This window comes from Erinaceus europaeus, chromosome 20 (assembly GCF_950295315.1).
Source record: "Erinaceus europaeus chromosome 20, mEriEur2.1, whole genome shotgun sequence".
Taxonomy (NCBI): domain Eukaryota; kingdom Metazoa; phylum Chordata; class Mammalia; order Eulipotyphla; family Erinaceidae; genus Erinaceus; species Erinaceus europaeus.
The window spans coordinates 4,970,093-4,994,820 of NC_080181.1; the positions used below are offsets into that span (position 1 = coordinate 4,970,093).

A 24,728-nucleotide genomic window follows, 5' to 3' on the forward strand; every position below is an offset into this window, starting at 1 on the left:
TTATAAACACCATTATCTGTACAAAGGCCTGCCTACCTTTGTCTATCGCTGAATTATCTGTCATTGATAATAGTAGTATTCATTGGTTCTTACTGATATCCACACCCAATGGATTTCTGCAGTTTTCCTTGTCCTCTTCTCTCTCTCTCTCTCTTTTTTTTTTTTTACCAGAGCACTGATCAGCTCTGGTTTATGGTGTTACAGGAGACTGAACCTGGGACTTTGGAGCCTCAGACAGGAGAGTCTCTTTGCATAACCATTATGCTATCTAACCCCCCCCCCCCCATGTTTCTATCTTCTTTCTTAGCACACAGAGAATCCCAGTTCCCAACAATATCAAAGCATGCAAAGTTTTTATTTAGTTCCTCAATCTAACAGTATACATAAAAGAATCCCAGAATTGTTTCATAAAACATACCCATGCAAATTTTGTTTTGTTTTTGTTTAGATTGTTTGCTTTTGTCTGTTCTGTCCTATCACATATTCCCACGTCTGATGACTTTTGAAATCTGCTACTGTGTTTTCCCACTGCTCTTGACTTTGTGCTCTGTCACTGTGTTCTGCAAGACTCTGCTAGCAGTTCTTTTTTTTTTTTTTTTTTTTTCAGGGGAGAGCGCGAACGCAGTCCCCCACTACCACAAATTATGCAGTCGAGTTTCCCACATTTGGGGAAATCGCAGGGGTCAGCACATCCGGGGTGCAATGGATAAGCCTCGCCCTGGGAAAACCACCTTCGTGATCATGGTATCTCCCCTGCCAGGTAAGTATCTGCTAGCAGTTCTATTTTGGCTCATGCTTATATCCACAATTTACAGCTTGGAAGCAAGCCTTTCGTTTTCTGCTTTTGTTGAAAACTGAATTTGCGTTTTTCTTATTGCCCTTGTTTCTGTACAGCTTTCTGCAGAAATTGAATGATTCATAACTAACCTGCCTTCAAGTAGTTTCTGGAAATTGTAACCTATTTAAAAATATTTCCACCCCCTTATGTGCAATATGGCTCTAGATCCAGTTATTGAAATCATTAGCACTTTTGGGCCCTATTCCTATAAGGTCCATGATAGAAAAAACCTTAGATGTTATAATTGGTAGAATATGTGATAAGAGTTCATGAGATTGTAACTGATAATGTGTTGATGGTGATCCTAGAATCCGGTCTGTAGGCACTTACAGATAGAGAAGCAGAAGACAAGACCTGTGTTGAGTTTCCAGGAAGTATAGAAGCTCCTACTGTTCACTCTTTTCTTCTTTACCTGAAATTAGAAACACTTGTTTTGGAGAGTCAGGCGGTAGGTAGTGCAGCGGGTTAAGTGCATGTGGCGCGAAGCGCAAGGACCGGCATCAGGATCCCGGTTCTAGCCGGCTCCCCGCCTGCAGGGGAGTCACTTCATAGGCGGTGAAGCAGGTCTGCAGGTGTCTATCTTTCTCTCCCCCTCCTCTCTCCATTTCTCTCTGTCCTATCCAACAACAACAACATTACAACAAGGGCAACAAAAGAGAACAAGTAAATAAATATTTAAAAAAAACTTAAGAAAAAAAGAGTTGAAGATGTCAGTTAAAAAAAAAGATAAAAAAGAGAAACACTTGTCTTGATTGGGTAGCAGTAGTACTACATGTGCATGACTGATAGCTACAACTCATTAATTATAAACTTGTTGGGTAGGACAGAGAAATGGAGAGAGGAGGGAAGACGGGGAGAGAAAGATAGACAAATAAACTATCTAATTTTAGTTGTGTAATCAATGTATAATAAGAGTTTTATTATACATTGATTACACAACTAAAATTAGATAGTTTATGCTACCTCACTGGGTTCAACTTTAATTACAAGTGCAAAAATAATAGGACATTTCAAATTTTTTTAAAAAATTTTGTTTGAGATATTTCAGTTGACTTTTATTTGTGAACAAACACTAAAACACAGTAAATCAAAGTAGCAATTATTATTAAATATCACCTCTATGGGTTGGTTGATAGCAGCTGTGTTTTCTCGTGTTTCTGCAAGCCTACTGGGGCCTCTCCTATAGACTGGACTCTCCCCTATCCACCACCCTTCTCCTGGGACTATATGGCCTGGCGTGGGTATATATTTCTTACAGAAATGGAAGAACAGTTTTCAGAGAATAAGGAGAAACATCCAAGACTTGTTCAGGCATAGCCTCCCAACTGATGCACTGACTGCTCTGCCTCCTACTAGCCAGATCAGGTGATGTGGTCACGTCTGCATGTGTGGGCTAGAGAAACAGCTCACCTCCTCAGAAACAATTACAAAGCAGCATGGCAAAGAGTCTGGGTTCTTAGAGGAGTGAAGAATTGGGATTCATATCATAGCAGACATGATCTGAGCATGCTTGAAAGTAGAAAGAGAAGAATGTGTTGCATTTCTAAATTTTTTACCTTGATTTCATTCCTCTCTTTCTCTCTCTCTCTTTCATTCTCTCTCCCTCTCTAGCTCCCCCTTCCTTCTCCATTTCTCTGTCTCAGCAATAACCCTGGTGGCAGTAAAAAAAAAAAAAAAAGAAAGAGAGAGAAAGAGGGACACACCTTGAGCACTGTTTCACCATTTGTGGAGCTTCATCCTTCTCCAGGCTGGGGACCTGGGGCTTTAACTTGGGTCCTTGCACATGACAACAAGTGAACTCTAGTGAGTGTGCGATACAGCCCAGCCCCTGCTGTGACTTTTAATTTTGTTTATTTATTTACTTGTGCCAGGGTTTTCTGCTGAGGGTTTGTGCCTGCACACTTCTACCACTCCTGGTGAGATTTCTCTCTCTTTTTTTCCCTCCTTTTTTGATGAAGGGTGAGTGAGTTGGATACAAATGAGAGACAGAGAGGGAAGGAGAGGTACCACAGCACTGCTCCACCACTTGTGAAGCTCCTCCTCTGAAGGTATTCTCACTAGATGGGGGCTTGAACCTGGGTCCTCACACTTGGTAAAATGTGTGTTCTGCCAGTGAGCTATCTCCTAGCCCTTTAATTTTTAAAAATTATCTTTATTTATTGGATAGAGACAGCCAGACATTGAGAGGAGGGAGGGAGATAGAGAGGAAGAGACAGAGAGACACTTGCAGCCCTGCTTCACCACTTGCAAAGCTTTCCCCCGAAGGTGGGGAATGGAGGCTTGAACCTGGGTCCTTGAGCATTTATAACATGCATGCTCAATCAGGTATGCCACCACTGGGCCTACCTAACATTACTTTTTTAAAAAGACCTATTTCGGGGGTCAGGTGAAAGCGCAGGTGGTAAGCACACATGGCGCAAAGTGCAAGAACCAGCATAAGGATCCCGGTTTGAGCCCCAGGCTCCCCTCCTGCAGGTGTGTGTGGGGGGGTCGCTTCACAGGCAGTGAAGCAGGTCTGCAGGTGTCTATCTTTCTCTCCCCCTCTCTGTCTTCCCCTCCTCTCTCCATTTCTCTTCTGTCCTATCCAACAACAATAACAATAATAATAATAATAGCCACAACAACAAGGGCAACAAATGGGAAAAATATGGCCTCCAGGAGCAGTGGATTCGTGGTGCAGCCACCGAGTCCCAGCGATAACCCTGGAGGCAAAAAAAAAGAAAAGACCTATTTCACTATTATTTCACTATGATTTAGACACAAGAACCATGACAATTGCTTTCTTCTCTACTAGAGGGTATGACAGTCTCCTTTTTGGCTAAAGCATTCAAGGAAACGCTTTTACTAATTGGTTTTTGGTTCTGCCCTCTTGTATTTACAACCTCTCAGGAAATTTAGAAGTTAGTCTATATGTGTAGTTTAAATTGTGTTTTTCTGTGTTTCCATGTAATCTTAATTAAAAGGAAAGTAGCCTTGATTCTATCATATTAAATAAAAGTTTCATTCCTTTTACTCAGTTCCAAGATCAAATATCACTTCCTCTGTGCAACTTTCTTTGACACTCCCAAAACAGCGAGATAAGGTTAGTTTTCTATCAGAGCACTATCTACAATGTTGTTTTCTCTACAGCATTTTCTAGTGCAGAGTTTAATAGATAAAATCATCTGTAGCCAGACACTGCATTTCTTGGGAGTGTGGATTATATCAGCCTCACAGCTTAGCAGAGTGGCCTTGAAAGAGACCCAAGAAATATTTGTCAAATGAATGAATACATTTCTGGAAAATGCCCCTAAAGGTAGTTGTGATTCACTAAATTGTTTCTCCTCAGTAAATGTCACAATAATATTAAAGATGTGGTTCTTGACTCAACAAGATTCTAAAACTAACTAGGCTTAATAACCCAGACAAGATAGTCCAGTCTGTATGGGCTTGCCTACTTGCTTATGAAAGGAAGGGTTTAAATAATATGATCCTGAAGGTCCTTGTAGCTCCAAAATTCTGCAGATGTATGAAAACTACTGAGTAAATACGAGAGGGTGATGTGAACATATGTGTTTAACCTCACTTTCTCTGCCAGCTTCTTTTTAGAAAGACAGCAGTTAAACAAACGATGCAAATTGGTTGGAAGGTGCCCTGTGTCTGTGGGCAGAGCAATCTGAGGAGAGGAACCCAGCTGACCCATACCAGGCTGCTTTCAATTAACTGTGAGATTGGCAACTATGGAATGTTATACAGTTATTAAAAATCAGAGGAGAGGCCACAAAGAGGTATCCTTCCACATCAGTCATGTGACTCACGCTAAAAGAGGCCTTGTAATAGCTGACCTGAGAGGGTGTCTGTGTGTGAACCAGATTTGAGCCCACCCCCACTTGCACTGGGTGAGCTTCAGTGCTGTGGTGTCTTTCCTTTGGTTCCTCTGCCTCTGCCTTTTGTCTCTTTCTGTCTGGAAAATGTCTGCTGAGAGCAGTGTAGCCCGAGTGGCAATGATACCAGAGACTGAGAACACCAAATTTTGGCAAGATTTTAGGATATGACAATTGAAACCAACCCTCATTTGTTATGGGTAAACTTATAACATGTCTAGGGGTGATTCAAGAAAATTTGATTGTGGGGGCTGGGCGGTAGTGCAGCGGGCTAAGCGCACATGGCACAAAGCATAAAGATTGGCATAGGGATCCCAGTTTGAGCCCCCAGATCCTCCACCTGCAGGGGGCTCGCTTCACAAGTGGTGAAGCAGGTCTGCAGGTGTCTATATTCTCTCCTCGTGTCTTTCTCTCCTCTCTCGATTTCTCTCTGTCCTATCCAACAACAACAGCTATAACAACCACAACAAGTACAATAACATGTGAAAAATGGCCTCCAGGAGCAATGGATTTATAGTACAGGCACCGAGTACCAGTGATAACCCTGGTGGCAAAAAAAAAGGGGGGGGGATTGCTTGAAAGGGATAAAATGCAACATCTACCTACTTTGGAGAAAAGTCTGCTGATTTCTTCTAACAGTCAACATGCACACAACTTTTAATCTATCAATGTACCCTGAAGGTAGGGTTTTTTTTTTTTTTTTTTTTTATCTCCAGAGTCATTGTTGGGGCTCAGTGCCTGCACTACCAATCCACTGCTTCTGGAGGCCTTTTTTTTTTTTTCCTTAGTTGTTTGTTGGACAGTGCAGAGAGAACTTGAGAGAGGAAGGGAAGACAGGGGGAGAGAAAGACACCTGCAGACCCGCTTCACTGCTTGCAAAGCGCCCCCCCTGCAGATGGGAAGCCAGGGGCTTGAACTGGAATCCTTGTGCTGGTTCTTGCACTTTGCATTATGTGTACTTAACCCAGTGTACTACCACCTGGCTGCTTGATGGTAGTTTTTAGTTAACTTACTTAAAGTAGCATTTAGCACAATTGACTTTTGACACAGATTTATCATGTGATCACTCCACAAACAAGATATCTCTGTTACCCTCTCTTCTCTCTCCCCAAACCTCTTATAACAGCCACTGGTTTGTTTTTTGTCATTGTTCTTCTAGAATGTAGTATCATATCGCCGTGATCATACATTCAAGGCAGGATTCGTTCACTCAGTATTTAAGATGCATCAAGTCATATCTATGTTTCCAATTTTTGGTGACTGCATAGATGGTCACAAGGATTTGCTTGCAGACAATTTTTTGTTGCCCTTGTTATTCCTTTTGTTGTTGGATAGGACAGAGAGAAATTGAGAAAGGAGGGGAAGATAGAGAGGGGAGATAAAGACAGACAACTGCAGACCTGCTTCACCGCTTGTCAAGTGACCCCCCCCCCCCGCGCAGGTGGGGAGCTGGGGGCTCGAACCGGGATCCTTACACCAGTCCTTGAGTTTGGTGCCATGTTCACTTAACCCACTGCCCTACTGCCCAACCCCACCCCTCTTTTTACTTTTATTATTTGATAATTTTGTAAAAATTCAGTTGGCTCCCAAGGACTGGCATAAGGATCCCAGTTCGAGCCCCTGGCTCCCCACCTGCAGGGGAGTCACTTCACAAGAGGTGTAGTGGGTCTGCAGGTGTCTGTCTTTCTCTCCCCCTCTCTGTCTGCCCCTCCTCTCTCCATTTCTCTCTGTCCTATCCAACCATGATGACATCAGTAACAATAATAACTTCAACAATAAAACAACAAGGGCAACAAAAGGGAACAAATAAATATTTTAAAATACATATTAAAAATTCAATTGACTGTATTTGTCTGGGTCTAATTCTAAACTCACTGTTCTCTTTATTGCTTCCTCGATCTGGTTCTTTGCTTTGCTAGTATATTAATTACAGTTAGTTATCTGCACATTGGGTAGTATGACTGTACCAGATTTATTCCTTTATTTTAGCCCTTCTAAATTGACTACTTTTTTAGGCATCAGTTTTAGAATCAGCTAATAACATATGAAAAAGCCTTCTGAGAGTTAGTTTGGAGTTGTGTTAAATCTATAATCTAATTTTGCGAGATTTATAATCTGTGTGATGTCCTATCCATGAACACAGAGTAGCTGTCTTGATTTAGATCCTCTTTAATCTTCTCTTTCATTATGTAACTCTATTACACACTCCCTAGATTTGTAGCTGTTTGTATAAATATTTACTGTATAAAAGCAGTTGATTGGGCTGACAAAATAGCTCACCTTGGAGAGGGTCTGCTTTGCAATGAGCCAGACCTCCATCACACTTGGGTGCAATTTAGGTGCTGGTGTATTCCTTTCTCTCCTTCAGCCTTTCTCTTTCTGAGTCCTGAAGTCCTGCAGCAGCCGGACACATTGTTTCCAGTGGTCCATCACTAACATGTAAAAATACATTTAATCGATTTTTGTGTACTGATCCCTACATTTTAATTCATTTAGTACTTCAAATAATTTTTAATTGGTCCCATTGGATTTTCTAGGTATTCATTCATGTGTTTTGCTAATTGGATAAAAAAAATGTTTTATTGCCACCAAGGTTATCACTGGGGCTTAGTTCTTGTGCAATTAATCCACCACTCATGGCAGCTTTTAAAAAATTGATTTAATAATGATTGACAAGATTATAGGATAAAAGGGGTACACGGGGGGGGGGGGAGTCGGGCGGTAGTGCAGCGGGTTAAGCGCATGTGGCGCAAAGTGCAAGAACTGACATAAGGATCCCGGTTTGAAGCCCTGGTTCCCCACCTGCAGGGGCGTCGCTTCACAGGTGGTGAAGCAGGTCTGCAGGTGTCCATCTTTCTCTCCCCCTCTCTGTCTTCCCCTCTCTCTCCATTTCTCTCTGTCCTATCCAACAATGATGACAACAACAATAACTACAACAATAAAACAACAAAGGCAACAAAAGAGAATAAATAAATAAGTAAATAAAATTTAAAAAGAGGGGTACACAATCCCCACCACCAGAGTTTCATATCCCACCCCCTCCATTGGAAGGTTCCCTATTTTTATCTCTGTGGGAGTGTGGGCCCAGGACCATTATGAGGTGCAGAAGGTGGGAGATTTGGCTTCTGTAATTGCTTCTCCACTGAATATGGGCATTAGCAGGTGGATCCATTCCTCCAGTCTGTTTCTGTCTTTCCCTTAGTAGGACAGGGCTCTGGAGAGGTGGGGTTCCAGGATACACTGGTGAGGGTGTCTGTCCAGGGAAGTCAAATTGGTAGCAACTGCAACTTGGTAGCTGAAAAAAAAAAAAAAAGATACAAAGCAGAACAAATTGTTTAATAATTAGGATCCTAAAGGTAAGAGTATAGCGGATGAGGGAAGGAGGAGATAGAGAGGGAGAGTTAAAGAGAGACACCCAAAACCCTGTGTCACCACTTGTAAAGTTCCCCCCTGCAGGTGAAGACCAGGGACTTGAACCCAGATCCTTGTACATGGTAACCTGTGAGCTCTGCCTGTTGTACCACCATCTGGACCCTGAAATTTTTGTCTTGTTTACCAGTCTTTATCTTTCTTCCTTCATCTTTCTCCTCTCTCTTCTTCCAGCCCTTTCCACATCCTCCCTTCCTCCATCTCCATAGCCTCATGACACCACTGGGATATCCGGCATCCTGTTGCATAGAATAATAGTGACGTGAGGCCTGTGAAGTAACTCACTTGAATAGTGTCCTTCTTGGCCATGTACATGACCTAGATTCTCGGTTCTATTCCCACCAGTTAATATAATCTTGCTCTTTATATGTTTTAAAAATGATTTAGGGAGCTAGGCAATAGCGCAGGGGGGTTAAGTGCACATGGTGCAAAGCACAAGGACCACCGTAAGGATCCCAGTTCAAGCCCCAGCTCCTCACCTGGGTCACCTCACAAGTAGTGAAGCAGGTCTGCAGGTGTCTTTCTCTCCCCCTTTCTGTCTTCCCCTCCTCTCCTGATTTCTCTCTGTCCTATTCAGCAAGAATAGTTATAATAACAATAACAACCACAACAAGGGCAAAAAAAAAAAAAAGGAAAAAAATGGCCTCTAGGAGCAGTGGATTTGTAGTGCTGGCCAAGCCCCAGTGAAAACCCTGTTGACAAAAAAAAAAAAAGAAAAGAAAAAAAAATTGGTTTAACATGAGTTTAGGAACCTAGAGAGGGCTTATCTGGTAAAGTAAACACTTTACCATGCACGAAGACCTGGGTTCAAGTCTGTGGTGACCATATGAACAGAACAATATGGGTTTTTACAGTATGAAAAAATGTTATATAACTTAACTTATTTTTATTGTTATTATTTTTTAATTTATTTTTATTGGGAGATTAATGTTTTACTGTTGACAGTAAATACAGTTGTTTGTACATGCATAACATTTCCCAGTTTTCCACATAACAATACAACCCCCAGTAGGTCCTCCGCCATCCATGTTCATATTGTTGTTATTTTAAAGATTTTATTTATTCATGAAGAAGACAGGAGGAGCGATAGAAAGAACCAGACATCACTCTGGTACCTATGCTGCCAGGGATTGAACTCAGGACCTCATGCTTAAGAGACCAATGCTTTACCCACTGCACCACCTCCTGGACCACTACTCATTTTTTACTGTTATCGTTAATTTTTACCAGAGCAGTGCTCAACTCTGGCTTATTGGGATGCAGGGGATCAAACCTAGGACCTTAGAGTCTCAGGCATGATGATCTGTTTGCATAACTATCCTCCCTTACCCTCGTATGAAGAAATTTTAGAGCTGTGATTGTACACCTGTATATATGTATGAGTCATCACGCCCAGGACCAAGCCCAAAGACACTTCTCCATATAGATTCCACACTGCCTCTCCCTACTCCCTCCTATAACCATCGTTGTTGTTTTCGATGGGTTATGTTGTTTTCGCCGGGCTGGCTTCATGGGCGGGTAACAGACGACCAGGGACTCATGGTTGAGCTGTAGGCAGTATCTCTTTATTCATGCAGGACACAGCACAATCTAAGCCGAGCTGAGCTAAACTCAAGTACCCTAAAACTCACAATGCTGTCTTTATATATACTTGCCAAGTAGGGTGGAAACAGGATGTGACATAGAGAGGATGGAGAGAAAAGTGACTGGTGAAAATCAGAGAGTGTGACAAGGAGGGGGCAGAGCAGGCGAGAATCCTATCACTGAACCACCAATGCCCTGGAGTGCTTTATGTAAATGTAAAAGTGATTTATGTAAATAGACCAAAGCTTTGAATGGGATTCAATCTATCCCTATATAGGCATATGGTTAAGCAGAAGCCAGGGGGAGCTGGCATACTATCCAACAATCGTAGTTTGAAGGAGACTGATCATTTTTGTTTTTGATTTTGCCATCAGAACTTCATAGGTACATTATTCCATGCCCTGCCCTGCCATCCCTCCACCCCCCCCCCCCAAGATTCGTCATTTTGTTTCCCCTTAGATAGCGGGCACAAGACAGAGAGGGAGAGAATGAGTGATACCACAACACTTCTCCACCGCTCTTGCGTTGTGCTCTCGTGTGGGGGCTTGTGGCTCGACTCTAGTCCCTAGTGCATGATAAGTGTGTGCTCTACTGAACGGACACACTCGACGCTTGAGAGTTATTTTTGTTATTATTGTGTGTTTGCATATTAATATGTTTTATTTCTTTGCCACACAGGTAAAACTGTCCCAGAATAGCCTTTCACTTCCTTCCTTATTGCACTTAGCTGGCAAACGCTAGAAGAAGAAGAATTGCACTTAGCTCGAGTTATGTCCATGTGGTCCAGATGAAAGAGACACAGTTGAAGCTGTGGTGGAGGAGTGGATTTTGCTTGCTCTGCTGTGTTTGCTCTCCACGCTGGCCATTGCTGTTTGTGCCTGTCTCTTCCAAGCATGAAACAAGTGGCCTAGATAAGCTGCTGCTCTCTCCTGGGCTAAATGTTACTTTTTTCAGCTGGCAGCTCTAGAGATGATGCCTGACAGTTGAGAACTTCCTGGTTAGAGCACAAAGGTTGAATCTAGGAAGAACTAAAAGTGAGCTTTCCCTTTGCAGCTGAATTTGACTTCTAGTACTTTTGTAAACACTGTATATCATTATTTTTTCTTTTCCTGCAGGAAACACAATCTCAACTTGACATGTTTTCTTTGACTATCAAATTTTGAAGTAAAAGTAAGTTACTGCCAAAGCAAAGCAAAAAGGGTTATTTTGTGCTGGCCTTATTCAGTCTAGATTATGTGTTTTGCACAAGTAGTTGGAAAGCTTTCATTTATAGACAGCCATTTTCAACTATGGCTATTAGAAATTATGCATGAGTCAAAGAAGAGGAGATTGATATGACTCAATAATTCTTTAGTATCTAAAAAAATAAAACCCACTATTTGAAAATGGTACAGGTTGCTTTGCTTTGTTTTGTTTCTGTCAGCTGTGCAGCATCACTGCTCTGGCCCGATGGAGAGGGTGGTAAAGAGAGACTTGGCCTGGTGGTGGGAATGATGCATAGACACCTATCAAGGGAAGATAAGGAACTATACTTGTGTTTTACTAACTCTTGTAAACCACTTGCAGGGGAGTCCCTTCACAGGTGGTGAAGCAGGTCTACAGGTATCTGTCTTTCTCTCCCCCTCTCTGTCTTCCCCTCCTCTCTCCATTTCTCTCTGTCCTATATGACAACAATAAACAACAAGGGCAACAAAAGGGAAAACATAGCCTTCAGGAGCAGTGGAGTCATAGTGCAGGCACCGAGCCCCAGCAAGAATCCTGGAGGCAAAAAACAAACAAACAAAAAACCACATTAATAAACAAGAGAATGCTTTTCTCTTGTACAGTTCAGTCAGTAATAAGCATGAAAGAGAAACAAGTGTATGACTTGAATGTTGAAGGTGATAGAACTGTGTTAATAGGGGAAATTAGTGCATCAGGAGGTAATTCAGTGGGTAGAGCATACACCTTGCTGTGCATGAGCCTGTGAGTTTGATCCCCAGCACAAGGTGGGAGCACCATGGACAACAACAGAAGCAATGCCATGGCAGCCCTTAGCATTGCTTTGGTGTTTCTCCCTCTCCCTCTTCCCAAGGACGTAGAATTGGGACTGGGGAGATGGCTCAGCATTATCACACATGCGTGAGGATTGTGGTTCTTTCTCCAATGCTGCATTAAAATATTTTTTTAAAAAGGATATATTAGAGCATCTTAGAGGTGATTGGACGGGTATGGGGTGATGCAAATCACAACTTTAAATACGACAATTAAGACATGAGTCTGAAAAGGATAAGACATGGGTGATGAGGCTGGGGACGCTACTGGCGTAGATCCAGGACCCAGTGTGCAGTGTTATCCTAGAGCTGGAGATGAACTAGACCTAGACCCAATCTTCAAGAAACTTCTTGAGGACAACAATGGGTATGTGAATTAGCATAACACCTTGCTAGATACAGCAGCTGCTACCAAGAGATTTTCAAAAGATGCCACAGGAACGCAAACAATTCTTGGAGGAGGGAACATGCGATTTCAAAGTCGAACATGAACTTTGAAGTGAGAGAGACCTATGTCTGCATCCCAGCCACCAGCGTGTCCTGTCGGGGTGAACAATGGTTTGGGGGTGTCCAGGTCTGTCCCATTTTAACTCTGAAAGTTTGAATCCTGAGGCACCATTCCATCTTCACTTTAACCCTCTGAGTCCAAATTTCAGGTCAGGATGGTTGTCATGCTGTAACAATGTGTTTTTGGACACATTGGACACATTTGGACACATTTCATGGAAGAGATAGTTTGAGGTAGACTTTGAATAAACAATGGGCCAGCGAGGTAACTTACCTGGATGATGCACCTGTTTTGCCATGTATGTGACGCAGGTTTGAACCCAATCTCCACCACACTGGGGAAAGCTTCAGTGCAGTGGTATATTTTCTTCTCTCTCCATCCATGTCTATCTGAATAAAAGTGGTTAGGAGCAGTAAACAAAATAAAACAATACAACAAACAAAAAGAAAGGGAAGGAGGAAGGGAAATCAAGGGACTTTTCAATGAAGACAGGCAAGCAATGGACAAAGGCAGATAGAGAGAGAAAAGGAACAGGGGGCTGGGCAGTGGTGCACCAGGTTAAACACACATAATACATAACACAAGGATCCAGGTTCAAGCCCCTGGCTCCCTAACTGCAGAGGCGGGGTCGCTTCATAAGTAGTGAAGCAGGTCTGCAGGTGTCTTTCTCCTCTATCGCCCCCTCCTCTCTCAGTTTATCTCTGTCCTGTCAATAAAATAAAATAAAATAAAATAAATGGCCACAGGAGCAGTAAATTCATAGTGCAGGCACCAAGCCCCAGCAATAACCCTGGAAGCATTTTCAGGGAGATAGGCCACACCGAGCCAGGCATGAGTGTGATGCAGGAGACAATCTAATGATTGGTTGAGATTAGAGAGGTTGACTGAGGCCATCTTCCTTTGTGTGATGAATTACAAATGATAGGAAAAGGAGCTGGCATTCAGATTTCAAATACTGTTTGACTTGCTACATTTCATCTTGTAAATATACTTAACGAATGCTTGCTTGTGTTGCTGTTAAACCAGGTAGCCAGACTCAAGAAACCAATTTCCTCTTCGTTACCGGGTGTTGCCGAGTCATAGTGTGATGACTTCCGTGGAAATGAGGCTGAGCTGGGCTTATGTTTCAGCTTGAAAACAAACAAACAAAACAAGAACGACAACAACAAAAAATGTGGTAGCGTGCAGTTTTTCACATCTTAGCCATTTTGTTCTTGTTAGTATTACCTAACACTTGGCATAAGAGCTAATTATTGATTATGCAAAGTCTCAGCTCTTTTTCACTGAGAGTTGTGGACCTAGCCCCACATACACTGTTTTATAATCACATGGTAGAATAACTGATAGCTGGACAGTCTGGAATGAATCAAGGGATAGTTGAGCTTCTGAGATCTAGGGGATCTAGGGCTAACTTTCAGAATACCCTGTCACATTAAATGCTTTGAGTTTTCTGTATGTCCAGGTGTCAGAAACACCCAGCACTTGGTGGGGGTGGGGGAAGAGAACACATATGATGTGGAAGTGGAGGGAGGAACATCTTGGAGACTGGTTCTCCCTGGTGTCAGCCTCTTGATGCTGTGCCCAGGTTTCCACCACAGAAAGACCGTATTGCCTTGGCAGCAGAGAATACTGTTTGCATGTGGTGGCCCAGTAGTTTACATGGTCACTGGTGCACAGTTCATAGACTGTATATATATGAGACTTTGGAGAATAGTGGTGTGTATGTATAGGGGGGTATTGTAAGGGCAGTGAAATTGGATTGCTACTGCAAACTCCCTGCACACTTTAGAAAAAAAAAAAACTAACAAAAGACTAAAACCAATTAATAGGCAATGGAAAGCCAGGGTGCAGGGAAGTGAGGGTGTCTCATTCAGGCACACCAAACAGGCCTTTCTCTCCCACCGAGGGAGATCAGAGGAAGCTGGTTTGAGTATGATGCTCAGTCATCACTTCAGAGAGGCCTAAACTCCCAGCCAAGGCAAATCTCCTTTGAAAAGGTGGGAACTTAACAAGTGCAGTGAAACAGCTGGCCTGCTAACAGTCACACACTGCTCACAGCCCTAGCTTTACCTGAGCCCTCAAGTCTGCAGAAGTGATCCATCTCTCTCTGTTGAGAGTCAGTGTCTACTCCCACAGCACCATTTAATTCCTGGTCTGGACCCTGAGCCACCATTGGTACCTGGAGGAGGAGGGTCAGCTGGGTGGGTGGTCTTCCTGCTGTGCAGCTGCCAACCCTTCAGGTCATGGTGTGTAACCTTTGGTTTGTGAAATTCACTGTCTTCTCTCCACTGTAAATGCAACTTCCAGCAGATCTGATTTATGGAAATAAGTAGGATGGGTGTTTAACAAGTTTATTTCACTTTGCCAAAACATTGCAAAGACATAGACCATTATACCAACAAACTCTTAACAGGTGCACTGTCTTCTGGCTTATTCCCATGAGCTGGAAATTTTAAAGCAAATATGATCATGGCCCCACTCTAGACCTGCTGGTTTTGGGACAGGATCAAGGCATCTTTTTTAAAAAAAAAATATTAGTGATTTAATAATGATGAGCAAAATTGCAAGATGACAGGGTACCATTCCATACAGTTCCCATCATCATCCCCTCCATTGGAAGGTTTCCTCTTCTTTATCCCGCTGGGAGTATGGACCCTGGATCATTATGGGGGTGTGTATGGTGGAAGTTCTGTCTCCTATGATTGTTTTTCCACTATATATGGGCGTCAGCAGGTGGATCCATACTCCCAGCCTGTTTCTATCTTTCCCTAGTTGGGTAAGGCTCTGGAGAAGTGAGATTTTGGCACACATTGGTGAGGTTGTCTGCCCCGGGAAGTTAGGGTCTAGTCATAGTAGCATCTGCAAAGTGGTGGGTAAAAGGTGCTAAGATATAAAGTAAGACAAACTTTAATAAACAGGAACCCAAAGGTAGGAATAGAGCAGATGAAATAAGGGGTCTTCAGGTGGGAAGAAACTAGGAGGTCTATTTTGGGTATGTTCCAAGGAGCCTATGACTTTAGTAATTTTTGCCTGAGACTGATAGCTAACGTGCAGGTGGACTAAAAACATTGCCTGGGAAAGTGATGTCAGAGTTGAGAAAAGGGTGTATTTAAACTTTTTTTTATGCGATACTGAGTGATTAATTTCCCCAGAGTTACTGGGAAGTATTTATCTGTCTCCAATCTTGAATTTATTGACTTTCTTGGAGTCCTCTCTCTGTGAGGTCACTGCACGTCACACACTGGATATTCAGTGAGATGTATAAAGAATCTTTTTTTTTTCCTCTTCTCTACTTGGTAGGGCATGCATTTTTTTTTTAATCCCAGGACTACTGTAGAAATTCTTGAAAGCATTGTTATCTTGCCATCTGCTAGGCACTTGATAAATTTGGCCAACCCAGAATCTACCTGGGCTGTGGCCAGCAGCACTGTTCACTTCTGCTTTGTTTGCGTTAACAACACAACTAATGTCAACATGGCCCTTTTTTGCTCCTGTCCTAAAAAAAAGCTGACCCAAATCCACACAGAGACCTTACAAATTGTTTTCATTTTCTTCTGTACCCTAAAGTTCTGGCATCTTTAAAAGAAAGGTGTTTTTCCATCGCCAATAGTTGCACCATTGAACACCCAAATCATATCGGCGTTGTTTTTCAAAACTGCTGTGTCACAACTTCTTTTTCATCGTGCAGGGTTGAGTGAAATGAGAAGCAGGCCTTGACTTTGCCTCATCAACCTCTTTTTTTAAATTTTTAAAAAATTATTTATTTGTTTATTGGATAGAGACAGCTAGAAATCAAGAGAGAAGGAGGTGTTAGAGAGGGAGAGAGACAGAGAGACACCTGCAGCCCTGCTTCACCACTTGCAAAGCTTGCCCCCTGCACATGGGGACTAGGGACTCAAACCCTGGTCTCTGTACATTGTAATGTGCACTCAACCAGGTGCGCCACTGCCAGGACCCCTCATCAACTTCTGAGTCTTAATGTTTCCTCATTGAGGTTTATGATCACTGCCGGATGTGTTGTGTCTTTGTTCTGTTAGTGGCCTGAGAGAGTGTCTCTTAACACAGCGGACTACTATCCATAAAGGAGTCAGGCTTCTCTCATGATCCCTCAGCATTCTGTAGCTAATGCAGTTTTATTCTGGGTGACCTTTCTCAGTTATTTTAAATGAAACTCACAGTCATTTTGAGCTACATTGGGTCATGCTTCTCCTTCTCAGGGGAGCTCCACCTGGGCTCTCGAGTCTTTCTTCAGTGTGACACTTTTCACATAACCTGCTGAGAGTCCTCTCCAATGCAAACACATGTCTGGAATGTGTTAGTTCTTTTTGCCCGTCTCTTCTCCCGGATATTTCCTGAGTGGGATGAGTCACTGAGCCTATCTAGTCCTTTCAGAAGCCCAGTGTCTTAACCACCAGCACTCGTTGCCCTGCCTGCACCCTGCCTATTTCCTGTCCAGGCATTCTACAGCTGCTGCGGCCATACCAAATTGCTTTTTTTTTTTAAAGAAATCTTTTAAATATGTTTTTAAAATCTAGATCACATAAGAGTTCTATATGAGAAAGGGGAAGGGAGAAACTTTTTTTTTTTTTTCCTTTAAGGTTATTGCTGGGCTCGGTGCCTGCACCATGAATCCACCGCTCCTAGAGGCCATTTTTTCCCCCTTTTTGTTGCCCTTGTTGTTGTAGCCTCATTGTGGTTATTATTATTGCCACTGTTGATGTTGTTTGTTGTTGGATAGGACAGAGAGAAATGGAGAGAGGAGGGGAAGACAGAGAGGGGGAAGAGAAAGACACCTGCAGACCTGCTTCACTGCCTGTGAAGTGACTCCCCTGCAGGTGGGGAGCTGGGGGCTCGAACCAGGATCCTTACGCCAGTCCCTGTGCTTTGCGCCACATGCGCTTAACCCATTGCGCTACCGCCCGACCCCCGGGGAGAAACTCTTGTAGTACTCTAGACCATGAACGGTCCAGGGTAGAACCAGGAGCTCAGGCACACAGGTCCTGTGCTCTAATGGCTGAGCTATATTTCCCCAGCTACTTTAAACAAACAAACAAAAAACCAAGGTTAGGGGGGCCAGGCAGAGGCACACCTGGTTAAGCACACATAGTACAAAGTGCAAGGACCCAAGCAAGAATCCAGCTTTGGTCTCCTGGCTCCCTACCTGCGGGTGGATGGGGGCAGCACTTCACAAGTGGTGAAGCAGGTCTGCAGCTGTCTGTCTTTCCCTCTCCCTCTCTGTCTCCCCCTTCTCAATTTCTCTCTCTCCTATTCAGTAAAGTGGAAAAAAATGGCTGCCAGAAGCAGTGGGTTTATAGTGCTGGCACCAAGCCCCAGTGATAACCCTGGAGAGGGAAAAAGATTTTATTTACTTGTCTATTTATTTTTGTGGCAGAGAATGAGGAAATAAAAAGAGAACAGCATACAACTCAGTTCTGGCCTATGGCCATGCTAGGGAATGAATCTGGGGCATCTGGACTCTATGCAAGTCCTGTGCTGTTTCAGTTAAAATATCCCCCTGGCTGCTTTTTTTTTTTTTTTTAAGGTTTATAAAACGTATTTATTTGGGGGTCAAGTGGTGGCGCACCCAGTAGTGGGTACATGTTACCATGCACAAGGACCTAGGTGCAGACCCCTTGCCTCCACATGTAGGAGGGGAGCTTCAGGAGCGGTGAAGCAGGGCTGCAGGTGTCTCTCTGTCTCTCTCCCTCTCTCTCTCTACCTCTTCCATCTCAATTTCTCTGTCTCTAACTAATTAATTAAGTAGCTAAATGTATATGTGTATATTTACTAGATCCTAAATGATTGCTCCATGCATAGAAATTTTGTGTAATTATTGCTTCCTTAATCATCAGTGTAGTAACACTATTGTTTATTCCCCATATCTTCTATTTTGTGTCTTTTTTTCCCTTCTATTTAATAAAACAGAGTGTAATTGAGAGTAAGATGGGAGATCAAAAAACATTAGTAGGGACTGGGTGGTAGTGCACCAGGTTAAGTACACATAGTACAAAGCACAAGGACCCTTGGAAGGACCACGGTTCGAGCCCCTGGCTCCCCACCTGTAGCAGTGGTGGTTTCACAAGTGGTGAAACAGGTCTGCAGATGTCTTTCTTTCTCTCCCCTCTATGTTTTCCTCTCCTCTCTCAATTTCTCCCTGTCCTATAAAAAAAAAAAGAAAAAAATGGCCAAAGGAGCCTCATAGTGTAGGCACCAAGCCCCTGTGATAACCCTGAAGACAAAAAAAAAAAAAAAAATGTAGCCCTGCTTCACCACTTCTGTCCTGCCTGGAGAGATGTGGCCATGGCAGTGTGCTACCGCTCAGCCTGACTGGTCAATTTACAACAATACATTAAATCTTATTGTATTATAATCTTCCTTTACCAGAGCACTGCTCAGCTCTTTTGGTGATGCTGGGGCTTGAACCTGGGACATAAGAGCCTCAGGCATAAAAGTCCTTTTACATAATCAGTAAGTCATCTTTTTTTTTTTTTTCCTCCAGGGTTATTGCTGGGCTCGGTGCCTGCACCATGAATCCACCGCTCCTGGAGGCCATTTTTCCCCCTTTTGTTGCCCTTGTTGTTGTAGCCTCGTTGTGGTTATTATTATTGCCCTTGTTGACACTATTCGTTGTTGGATAGGACAGAGAGAAATGGAGAGAGGAGGGGAAGACAGAGTGGGGGAGAGAAAGATAGACACCTGCAGACCTGCTTCTTGAATCGGGATCCTCACGCTGGTCCTTGCGCTTTGCGCCACATGCGCTTAACCCACTGCGCCACTGCCCGACCCCCAGTAAGTCATCTTCTAAGCTCTATAGTGAATGTTGAAAGGTGTCCTTCAGAAGTTTACAAAGGTGTATACTCTCATGTCTAACATTCATACAGTCCAGTTAGACAATACCGGTAATTTTCTTCTTTTTAAATTTATTTTTAAAAGAGACATTAAAAACCATAGGATAAGAAGGATACAACTCCACACAATTCCCACCACCAGATCTGTATCCCATCCCCTACCCTGGTAGCTTTCCTATTCTTTATCCCTCTGGGAGTATGGACCCAAGGTCATTGTGGGATGCAGAAGGTGGAAGGTCTGGCTTCCCCCCTGAACATGGTCATTGACTGGTCGATCCATACTCCCAGTCTGTCTCTCTCTTTCCCTAGTGGAGTGGGGCTCTGGGGAAGTGGAGCTCCAGGACACATTGGTGGGGTTGTCTGTCCAGGGAAGTCTGGTTGGCATCATGCTGGCATCTGGAACCTGGTGGCTGAAAAGAGAGTTAACATACAAAGCCAAACAAATTGTTGACCAATCATGGACCTAACGGCTGGAATAGTGCAGGTGAAGTGTTGGGGGATCCTCCATTTTGTAGATAGCTACTAGGCATATTTTAGTTATATTTTAAAGGGCCTGTAGCTATACTAGCTTTTTTTTTTTTCCTCTGAGCCTGAAATCTTATATGCAGGTGGATCCAAGTTATTGTCTGGGGAGATGATGTTATGACTAGAAAAGGGACAGGAAGTTGAACCAGGGGAGAGAGTAGCTCCCTAATATGGGAAAGGGGTATAAATATTGTTGACTGTAAACCCCATCGATTTGATTTGGTCTGAGGCCCATATTCAGCTTAGGAGCCTATGTGACCTCTACATCCCTGTAGATCTGAGCTCACATTCTGTGGTCATGAGTAGGAACATTCCAAGCTGCCCCAATATCAGGACCCATCTTCCTCAGGTGTAGCGTAGAGTATGTTGTCCATCCTCCCTTTGGAGGATGGAACATTCTCTACCATTGTTGATCCAAATTGAGGGCAAGGTCTTATGGGGGACCCACAAAGGGGTCTTTTTTGTTGTTCCTGATAGAAATGACCAGTAACAATGGAGAGAGGGATTTATTTGAGGTCTAGGCCCATCATGTCTGTTTGGGAATCTCAGGACTCTCCGAATAGAGCCCCAGCTGATGGGTTGGCCTGCTAGTGACTAAAGAGTCATCGTTAAAGTATGCCAGTTTCTTGCCCTTATTCAGCTTTTGCAGTCCTTGCTTTGATGAGGTTTGCTTTGGAGTGAGTGAGAGAACTGTAATAGGAAGTAGGTGAGGAGGGTATCTAAGTCTAAGTACTAGTAATTTTCTAGTGACACCATTAAGAAGAAAGGGGAGGGGAGCCATTTTGTCAAATCTGAAGCAGTCTGCAGTGCACAGAAACAGGTGTCCGCTCCCTAAGATCACAAGCCCCAAAGAGTCCTCGCAGTGGACAGGCACCCCTCAAACTTTGTGTGAAAGTATCAAAGGAGAGTAAAATTCATTATTTTTATTTATCAGAACACTGCTCAGCTCTGCCTTTTGGTGGTGCAAGGGGATTGAACCTGTGACTCTGGAGAATCAGGCATGAAAGCCTCTGCATAACCATTATGCTGTCTAACCCCACCCAGAGAGTACAATTTTAAACCCATTTCTTGCTGGGTTTGTATTTGAGTTGAGGCTCAAAAACCCAAATGCCCTCTTGGAGAGAATTGAAAAGGGAAAGATAGGGAAGCTTTCTCCCCGAGAGAGGTGAGAACCCAATGCCACATCAGAAGTCATGAACAAAATATATATATTTTATGAGAGATAGAGAATACAAGAGAGGGAGTCGGGTGGTAGCGAAGCAGGTTAAGCACACGTGGCACAAAGCGCAAGGACCGGTGTAAGGATCCCAGTTCGAGCCCCCGGCTCCCCACCTGCAGGGGAGTCGCTTCACAGGCAGTGAAGCAGGTCTGCAGGTGTCTGTCTTTCTCTCCTCCTCTCTGTCTTCCCCTCCTCTCTCCAGTTCTCCTCTGCTCTGTCTAACAGCAATGACATCGATAACAACAATAATAACTACAACAACAACAAAAGGGCAACAGAAGGGAAAATAAATAAATAAATATAAAGAATTATAAAATAAAAAAAGAGAATACAGGAGAGAAGGGGCGAGGAGAGATAGCAGAGCAGTGCTCAGTCCTGGCACATGTGGTGCTGGGGATTAAACCTGAGGCCTTAGACATGCAAGTCCTGAGATCTACCCCTTGAGCTCTTTGTCCTTGCTGGTGTTATTTATGTATTTTATGAGAGTAGAGGGTGAGATAGAGACCAGAGCACCAATCAGCTCCGGCTTATGATGGTGTCAGGAATTAAAGTTGAGGCCTCTGGGACTTTAGACATGCAAGCCCAGTGCTCTAAGAATGAGCTGTCTCCCTAACTCTATTTTATAAATTTTCTACTAGCTATTTTTTTTTTTACCTCTTTCTATTTTATTTGATAAAGCAGAGAGAAACTGAGAGGCAAGGGGGAGGGGGGAGGGAGAGAAAGACATCTGCAGACCTGCTTCACTGCTCATGAAGCTAACCCCCTGCATGTGGGGACCAAGGACTCAAACCTGGGCCCTTGTACATGGTAATGTGTGTGTTCAACCAGCTGTGCCACCACTTGGGCCCCTTTATATTTTTCTTGTGGGAGAGGGAGAAAATATTATGCAGTGCTGGGGACCAATCCCAGAACCTCCCACCAAAAGGCATGCACTCCACTGCTGAGCCACCTTCTAGCCAGCCAGGCTGTGTGTAAGTCATTGCATTGATGTGGCTGTTACAGTAATGCTTTCTGTCATATTAAATCAGACTTTCCTGTCTCAATCTACAGGTCAAAGCCTGCTGTCTACAAGCCACCTCGAGACTATCCTCAGTGTCCCGTACTCCCCTTGAACTCTTGGTTCCCACTCAGTTTTTTTTCCCCAAATGTTTGGACTTGTTCCTACTTCCCTTATTCTGTCCAAGCTGATGCATTCCTTTTTAATCACCTCTCTCAATATTTAGCAGCAACTAAGGGAGAGTTTCATTTTGAAACTGTTTTGGAGATTCTAAAATTAGCCAGGCAAATCACAGTTTGAATTCAGTAGAGAGAGCTTAGTGTTTCAGACAACTCCCTAGAAACTAACTTAAGAAGTTAAGGAGGTTCTTTCAAAGCCGAAAACCTGTCTAGCTTTTTTCTTTTCTTTTTTTTCATATTAATTTGAAACTTTGGTCCATGAGATTCCCTATAATAAAGAGGGCAGACTAGTAGGTTAGTTTTTAGGAGACCGTTTAATCTTCAACACCAACTGGAAGTTAGTTGAGATTTCTGTGTTACAGCTTATATGATGCTATAATGCATGGTAACTTATGTGTCTCCCTTATAGTTTGTTTCTTAGTACTTCATGTATTGTTTCTCTCTGCTCCTCCTGTATCTTCCTTTATTTAGTGGTGTAAGCCAAGGCCTCAGCAGTTGTGGGGAGCCGCCCTCTTGCTCAGCTTTGTTACAGAATCTCTCCTAGTGGATGCTAACTTCCTTGAGGGCAGGAACAGTGCTGGGTCAGAGTCCTGCCCTACCTAGTGCTGTACCCAGAGCAAGAGAGATAGTCCATAAACATGAATTAGTGGGTAAGGATGACCCTTCTCTCCTTCCTGTATCTGAACTGTTATCCTGTAAGAGGATTTTTTATTTTACTCCTTAAATAGCCACCCACTGAATCTGTTCTCTCTTCTCACCCCTGTTATGTTCAGGCTTTAAAGACCTCTTATCTAAACTCTTGGGAGTAGTTTGTATCCTGTACCTTCCCTTTTCTGCCTCCCCTCCCCCCAGTTCCCCCTTTTCTCCAGAGGAATGAAACATCCTTATGCTGCACTTGGTCCATCCCAACCATGGCTTTCCGTCACCCGTCTGTGACCCCCACCCCCAACCCCCCCTGCCAGACAAGACGCTCATGGGACAAGACGCTCATGCCTGGCCCACCTTCTAACTCTTCATCTCCAGTTCATACCAGTCTGTCACTCTCCTTCTCAGAGAGCACAGAATTGATGTTGATGCCTCCTCAGCGCCAAACCTTATTTTCCGATAGCAGATGAGCTCTTAGCCTTGCCTGCAGAGGGTGCTAGAACGGCATCTCTGGAGGTGAGGTCATGTTGAAAAGGTGTTGAAAGATGAGTGAGCAAGTGGGAAAGAAAGCAAGAAAGCAGAAACTTAGTTCCAAGTACCATCTCTCTTGGCCTCTTTTTTTTTTTCCTTCTGAATTCTTAGATATAATTTTGCAAACCTGGTGAATGTCTTGCCTAGCATATAAGCTGAATGCTCCCGGGAGTCCCGTTCTCATTGCTTACCTAGGCTGGCTGCATTCACCTCCATTCTCTTACTCATCCACCAGTTGGAGTTTTCACTGTATGCTGACACTGTGGAGGACACCCTGGACGTGTGGATTGCAAACAGTTTTAACTCCCTTACCCTTGGAAAGCTCAAGACCTAAAGGCTTACTGAACTACATGAGAGATGAAACCAGAGCTCATATAGGTGGATCTTTAAGAAGTGCTATGCAGCTTCAGGAAGGAATGCAGGACAGAGACAGCTGGCCACCTTGGTAGATACACATAGGATAAATGCTTGCTCTAACTCTTTGTCAGTGGCCCCATGGAGCCATCCTGTAGCTGACTCACAAGAGATTTATGTATTTTGGAGTTACTGCAATAATGGCTAATGTGTAGTTTTGCCTTTGACCATGGAATCAGTCTAAGAAAAATCTGTAAAAGCTTTTTGAATTCATATCAGTATCACTGTAGGGGTTCTTCTGTAGATTGGGTTGATGTTTTCTATGCCCTTAAAGCAATAACACAACCCTGCAAGAGGTTTAACACATCCTTAATGACCTCTGTCAGCACCTGAGAAAGTTCTGCTGGATGCATGTATTCAAGATGACATGGTTTCCATGCTGAAAGTTTCTTTGAGGTAGAACAGGATGCAAACACTAGCACTACAGACCTCTGCTTTCAATTTATCAAGGAGCTTTCTAGTAACCTTGGGTGTCCTTCATAAAAAAGAGTACAGATAAAGTTTCTTTCTTTCTTTCTGTCTGTCTGTCTGTCTTTCTTTCTTTCTTTCTTTTTCCTTTTCAGATAAAGTTTAAAGTGTGCCTATGTGACTCAGCTCTTTCAATGTAAAGCTTAAATTACGTAGCTAGTTTATACCTACTAAGAACATATTCAAGCGATGTGCTTGCTGATGTCCTGGGGATTTTTAAAAGATTCATCATGACAAATGGTTGCTTTTTCTTCAGTTCCATAAATTCAATTCCTGCTCAGTGCTTGTTGATTTATAATTTTATCCCAATTTGTTTATACTTTTAATGGGAAATAAGTTAAATCATTTCACTGGCCTATTTTTAAATTTTTATTTTATTTAATTAATTAGTTAATTAATTTATTTATTGCTTCCAGGGTTATTGCTGGGGCTCTGTGCCTGTACCATGAATCCACTGCTCCTGGAGACCATTTCCCCCCCCTTTTGTTGCCCTTGTTGTTGTAGCCTTGTTGTGGTTATTATTATTATTGTTGATGTCGTTTGTTGTTGGATAGGATAGAGAGAGAATGGAGAGAGGAGGGGAAGACAGAGAAGGGGAGAGAAAGATAGACACCTACAGACCTGCTTCACCGCCTGTGAAGTGACTC

General features: G+C 43.2%; 2 long non-coding RNA genes and 1 other non-coding gene across 8 annotated transcripts in view; 1 reads left to right on the forward strand and 2 right to left on the reverse strand.

The window, feature by feature from the left end:
• LOC132534952 (uncharacterized) overlaps positions 1–24,728 on the forward strand; it is a 108,368-nt gene that overhangs the window by 10,243 nt on the left and 73,397 nt on the right. The window lies entirely within an intron of this gene.
• Positions 605–768, reverse strand: LOC132535179 (U1 spliceosomal RNA). The gene has a single exon (XR_009546957.1). It is a non-coding gene; the product is annotated as a U1 spliceosomal RNA (small nuclear RNA).
• The window catches only part of LOC132534953 (uncharacterized), a 105,881-nt gene continuing 99,960 nt past the window's right edge, over positions 18,808–24,728 (reverse strand). The window contains exon 2 of the long non-coding RNA XR_009546722.1: positions 18,808–18,951. This is a non-coding gene — a long non-coding RNA (uncharacterized LOC132534953). The remainder of the gene's footprint in view (positions 18,952–24,728) is intronic.